The sequence below is a fragment of the Hemiscyllium ocellatum genome (assembly GCF_020745735.1).
Source record: "Hemiscyllium ocellatum isolate sHemOce1 chromosome 41 unlocalized genomic scaffold, sHemOce1.pat.X.cur. SUPER_41_unloc_3, whole genome shotgun sequence".
Lineage (NCBI taxonomy): Eukaryota > Metazoa > Chordata > Chondrichthyes > Orectolobiformes > Hemiscylliidae > Hemiscyllium > Hemiscyllium ocellatum.
The window spans coordinates 14,733-21,861 of NW_026867560.1; positions in this window are offsets into that span (position 1 = coordinate 14,733).

A 7,129-nucleotide genomic window follows, 5' to 3' on the forward strand; every position below is an offset into this window, starting at 1 on the left:
GTGTGTGTGTGTGTGTGTGTGTGTGTGTGTGTGTGTGTGTGTGTGTCTGTGTGTGTGTGTGTGAGAGAGAGAGAGAGAGAGAGAGAGAGAGACAGAGACAGAGAGAGGTCTGTTCTGTTATGCTCGAGACAGGAAAGGACAAACCCCTGATAGTAGGTATTGTTGGAGATTATCAATGTTAGATTGGACTGTGCGCTATGAGAAATAGATAACTGCATGTCACAACACTTGCTTTTTGTTACTGAGAGAAATTATGTGTTAGCTTTGCTCTTGTGTGGGTGATTGCATTCAGTTTCACACGTCATTTACTTTGAATCTAATTAGATGCAGTCATTTATTGACAGCACTTTCTCATCTTGATTAATCTTCTTTCTGGTGCACAATTTAAATAGAATCGGATGTCACATGTCCTGCTTAAGAAAATAATTTATATCAAGACGCAGAGATAAACACAGATGATTAACATTTTTAATACACATCGTGGGAACATAACAGGATATAAACTAGATGATGCCATTTTCTGATATTAAGAAATAATCAATTTCTTATCACTTATGTCGATGTCTCCATATGGTTCCACGGCCATCTCCCTCGCTTTTCTCATAGTTGCCGATTTCTAATTCTTCCAGCAATTTCAAAGTGAACTCTCATCACTCAGGTTTAAATCTATCTATTTTCTCTTTTGGGTGTTTTATTATTTTTGTGTGTTTAGTGTGTACTGCGGCATGAAGGCAGATTATGGTACTCTCCCAATTTCTCCACTTTCCGTGTTCAAACCAGATCATCGCTTAAAAGTCTCCCTTGAACATTGCACGAAGTTCCCAAAGTGCAGAATAACGGTAACGACTGTTCAGTGTTCACCAATTCATACAACCTTCATGTTATGGAATTATGCATGTACAGGAGAATTAAACCCATCAATGCATCATAAGTGTATGTTCTGTTGCTTTGAATATCACAAATCTTAGAGCTCAGTGAGCAAACGTATATCCATCACAGACACGGAAAGAACAATACTGACCAAGGGACTCAACTACAACCACAGAGACGCCAAGACAGCAGACATCCTAGCAGCACTAGAATGCACACTCAGGAACAATGGACTGACAGAAGAGACACAACAAACAGTGATAAAAAGTATCGTACCTTTGACAACAAGGAAAAGACAAGCACATAACCTCAACACCAAGAATAGGGAAGTACCAAAATCACTAAGAAACGATAAGAACATAATCATACTACCAGCAGAAAAAGGCAGAATGACGATCATCCTTGACAGAGCAGAGTACATCCAAAAAGAGCAACAACTATTTGCAGATACCAATACCTACCAAAAGAGGGAGGTTGACACCACCCCACAGCTCACCAATAGGATAAACAACACATTGAGGAACCTACAAAATCGAATAATCAGTTGTGACCTACAAAAAAATGAAACCTGAAAGCAGCAACACACCCAGATTCTATGGACTACCGAAAGTGCACCAACCAGACATCCCACTCAATAGTATCACTACCAGGGACACCAACACACAAACTGGCTGAAGAAGTACAGCATAATTTGAAACACCTGATCAGCGGATCCAGACACTTATGCAGTCAACACAGGAATTCTTGGACATCATCAGAAATATACATGTAGACAAGGAAGAAGCTATGGTCTCATTCGATGCAACGGCACTGTTCACCTCTGTCGACAAAACCCTAGCCAGAGAAACAATCGCCAACCTGCTGGACTCACAGAACAGACAACAGGACGGTGAACCTATCAACATAGACAGCATACCCAAACTACTGGACCTGTGCCTCACAACACACTTCACATTCAACAACCAAATATTTGAACAAATCAACGGCACACCCATGGGCTCACCCATCACTGGACTCAGAGCAGAAGCGGTAATGCAAAGATTAGAACAAACAGTCTTACCGCAAATTCAACCCAAACTCTGGGTCAGATATGTGGATGACACCTTTCTAATCATTAAAAACACAGAAGTGTGAACACACACCGGATCATCAAAGCCACACTCACAGGAATCCGATTCACTAGAGAGGAAGAAAAGGACAACCAACTCCCATTCCTAGACGTTATGATACAGAGAACTCGGAACGGAGAATTCACCAAAAAGGTATACAAGAAAGCCACACATACAGACCAAGCAACCACTCCAACGCACACAAAAGAAGTCCCATCAAGACACTGTTCAAAAGGGCCACACACACTGCAGTACACCCGAACGGCAAAAAGAGGAAGAACACCTCAGTAACGTATTCGCCAAAAACGGTTACCCGCGCAATTTTATCAACAGATGCCTTAGGGAAAAACAAGGGAGCGAGGACATGCCGCAACCAAAAGGATTAGCCACACTACCATACATCAAAAACATTTCTGAACTGACAGCCAGGCTACTGCGAACACCAGGACTCATAACAGCACACAAACCAACAGCCACTCTCAGACACCAACTCACCAGAATGAAGTACCCGGTACCCAGCATGAGCAAAACCAATGCAGTGTACAAAATCCCATGCAAGGACTGCACAAAACACTACATAGACAGCTAACGATCCGCATCCATGGACACCAACTAGCCACGAAACGATACGACCAGCTCTCCTGAGTAGCCACACACGCAGATGACAAGCAACATGGGTTCGACTGTGACAACACAACTATTATAGGACAAGCAAAACAGAGAACAGCCAGGGAATTCCTAAGGGCATGGCACTCATCCACAGATTCAATCAATAAGCACATCGACCTGGCCCCAATATACCGACCACTGAAACAGACAACTGGAACTGACAACCAGAAGCGGCAGAGACAAACCACTATAAATGCCGGAGGAAACATCACAGGATGCTCCCAAGCACTGAGGATGTCATCTAGACAGGGGACGAAACGTCTGCAACACAAATGCCCAGCTCGGCGAACATAACCACAACAACGAGCACACAAGTTACAAATCTTCTCACAAACTTTATAGCAATCACAAATTTGTCTCATAGTCCACAGTGGGTGCACTAGATAAATGAATATGTCCACGCTCCTAGTCTGTGGCTTCTGGAGAAATCTGTTTGGATTACAAGCGTTCTGTCCCATCGAACGCATTTTTCCCCAACTTAAACCATTTTGCATCTGTTTCCAGAACAATAGCGACTCGTCCGAGATGGATGGGCTCAGGTCACACCAGAAAATCCTGAGCATACGATGATGATCCAATCATCGGAACAGTTCCTACTTGGAAGCACATTTTTCTTTCCCAGCTTCCTCACTCAACTGTGATCTCAGGGGGTAGCACAGCGCCAAGTACGCGGGTTTGATTCCAGCCTTGTCTGACTGTCTGTGTGCACTTTGCACATTCTCCCCGTGTCTGCATGGATTTCTTCTGGGTGACCCAATCTCCTTTCATGGTCCAGAGATGTGTAGGTGAGGAGGATTTACCATGTTTACGAGGACAATACGTTCGCTACTGTGTGGAATAAAGGGCCATTGGCCTATCAAGTCAAAACCAACTCTCGAAGGTTAACCAACCCAGACCCATTTCCAATCCCATTCTCCAACATTCAGCCCTGACTAATGCAGCTAAGGCACACATATGTGATCGGTATAGGCAGGTGATCATGGCCAATTCACCCTAACCTGCACATGTTTGACCTGTGGGAGGAAACCAGAGCACCCGGATTTAAACTATACAGACATGGGAAAGATGAGCAAACTACAAATAGACAGTCGCCGAGGTTGGAATGAAACAAAGGTCTCTGGTGCTGTGCTAACCCCAGAGAACAGACATGAATGAATGAGTTGGAAAAGCACAGTGTTTTGCGAGATAGGAAGTGCTCAGATAATTGTATCATTGTATGTGCTCCAGATTTTCTGTTATGAACTGACCTGGCACTGTGAGGCGGAAGTGCTAACCACTGAGCCTTCGTGTCCAGGGAAATGCGAGATTACCGGAGAGGCAGGGAAAATTCTCGTGGATTTACACGGATGGGGGCTCTGGATGTCATGTTATTCCAAGTGTCAGTTCATCCTTGATGAGCTGAGCAGCCTGCGTAGCTATTCAATGATTCTTTGGACATAAAAATATTCAGACATTCATATCACTATATGCGTCAAAATCCCGAGTTCCAAGTATGAAAGAAAATGAATGCAGCCACAATTACATGCCTGAGCTTAGTTATGGTTTAAATTGTGAAAAGGGCCTATTTATATGTTTTTACCCAAATCTCAGTGCATACTAACTCCACACGAATATAAACAAAATTGTGACCATTCAGCCTATTTCCTCTTACAGCAAATCTCCTGGCAGTTGTGATCCTATCCCAGGGAAAGTGCGGAATCTCCAAATGCACCACTCGTTACTTGGTGGCCATGGCAATGGCGGATCTACTGACGATTATCACTGAGGTCATGCTTCTCCGAATCAATTGGTATTATTTCCCGATGCCTCTCCTGAAACTCACTGCTGTGTGTAAAGTTAACTACCTCCTGGCTCGATTAGCAATGGACTGTTCAGTCTGGTTCACTATCGCCTTCACCTTTGATCGATTTATTGCAATTTGTTGCACGAGGCTTAAAATTAAATATTGCACCACCAAAACTGCAACAGCAGTTCTTGCAACAATCAGTATATTTTTTGGTTTAAAAAACATACCCATTTACTTTCGATTTAAGTCCAGACGAATTATTAACAACGTTCCACTGTATTGTTCTAACAAACGAAGCTATTTCACTGACCCGAGATGGAATGCATTTAGAATGATTGATAAGGTTTTAACGCCATTATTACCGTTTGGTTTAATTCTGCTGCTCAATGCTCTGATAGTCAGGCATATTTTAGTGGCTAGTCGAATCCGAAAGGGACTGAAGCGTCAAAGCAAGGGACAGAATGATCCAGAGATGATGAGCAGACGGAATTCTGTGATTTTACTCCTCACCATATCGTGCAGTTTTATACTGCTGTGGTTACCGTATATTTTGTTCATTTTTAATATTCATAAGCTCCTCGATGACAATTCTGAATATATATTTAACGAAATTGCGCATATGTTGAGGAATGTAACTTGCAGCACAAACACATTAATTTATATTGCAACACAGTCCAAATTCAGAGAACAGTTGAAGAGCATGGTGAAATATCCGGTTATATTAATTATGAAATTAACTTCAAAAGGAAAAAAACACTCAGAGCCTCTGAAATGATGACATGCGAATGGAAAGGGTGGATTGGCAGAACATCGCTGGGAAAGAAAACCGAGAAGCAAGACGTATTAAGGTGTCCTGACCAATCCACATGGAGGAACAGAGGAACTAATAAAGAACAGCGGCACCAGGTCTAACAGAAACCTTCTGCAGGCCTGATGGAAATGAGAAGTCGTAACCCAAACCCACAAAAACAGCAAGGCAAATCATATGTGAACTTTTATGGCTAATGGCAAAAGAGCAGGAAAACTCTCACATCCCATAGATAAGAGGATACGGCCGAGAGATACCACTTGCCGTGCAAACTCGGTTGTAATGTGCATACGAGGAAACAAAATGATTTGTTCAGCCTGTGTGCTGCGCGATACTATTCCTTACATGGCAATCAACAAAATCATTTTCCATCAGACAGGGCTAAATAGTTCAACAAAGAAAGGATCATCTAGGCGTTGAACATCATATTATTGCCATGGATACAGGAGCAGATTAGATGAAATGGTTTCTGTGGTCAGAAACTCATCCCCACTCTAGAAAATGTGTGTCCACTGTCTTGAAGGCAGACATCTGAAATATAATGAAACACTCGAAGGTTTGATCCGATTGGTGTAGCTCGAACAATCCGAGAGATTCTCAACCGAAGAAGCAGGAATTTACCTGGTAGACCTTTTATTTGTCAAGTAAAATTTTCGCATCACAGCCGGATTCTGCCCGGAGACACATAAATGTAAGTAGTCTAGTTAAGCATTCAGCTCCCGATAAAGCAATTATCCTTCTATCTCTGGTTTACTACTTGATTGAACAGTTTAATACCAATGTTGAATTCGTTCTGCATTATCCAGTGCCTGAACTTTATATGACCAAGAACCTTTCACTTGCTCCCCACCTCTCACCGTCAGATTCCCAAATCTCTGGGAATGTGGAACTTTGTTTCGGGACAAACATTGAGAGTGGGATTTATTCTTTCTCTGAACTTTGCTGTCTGTCAGTGTGAATTGCAACGTTTGATTCAGAATCTCTGGTTTTGTGCATGTAAGTGAGATCCACTCTGCACTGAAGCCCTGCTCAACATTGAGTGCCCACCCCCATTTGCTGAACACTTCCAGCCAGCGTGCAAGCATGAGCCCAACCTTCCCGTAGTCCAGTCATTTTCACACAGCATGCTGCTTGCAAGCCCATTTGTCTCTCCTCGGTATTCGACCATACTCCAGTGAATCACAGCCCAAGCTGGAGCATCAGCAGATCATCTTCAAACTAGGCATGTTCACAAACTTCTAGACTAATGTTGAGTTCAGCACCTTCAAATTGTGAGCTCATTCCTTCATTTTCTTTCAGCTGTGCTTTTTACCTTCTCTATCACGATCTCTCCCCTCACGCCCGCACCAGTGGGACGGTCTAATCTTGTCAATTTGGGAGACAGAAACACAGTTGTTCTAAAATTCACAGAGTCTGATCACTTAATCTGAATTGTCAACATTCTTTCTTAGGCCCAGCAGTCCAACCTGCGCCCCAGCAATGTTGCATAAATGGTGCACTCGCCACACATCAACATCTAAACTCAAAACTTGAGTTTCCTCGCTCTCCATGGATACAGCCCTTGACCCACTCTGGTCTCCAATATTTTGTTGTTTTCAGTTTCCCATTCGACAGAACCCATTCCGCAAACCACGCTCCCTACCACTGAGTCACGCCCAGCACACCCCAAATTTCACCCACAAACAATGTGACTCGCACAGCACACCCCACACATTGTGCTCTGCACAGTACACCTTATACTCCGCCATCAAATATTTTGCCACGCCAGCAAACCTTCTTAAATTTTGTTCCCATTAAAAACTAGGCCTGATGCTTTGGGACCATGTTTGACATCAACGAATTCTTGGTCCTAAGTGCTAGGACACAGACTTCAAACCTTCAACACAT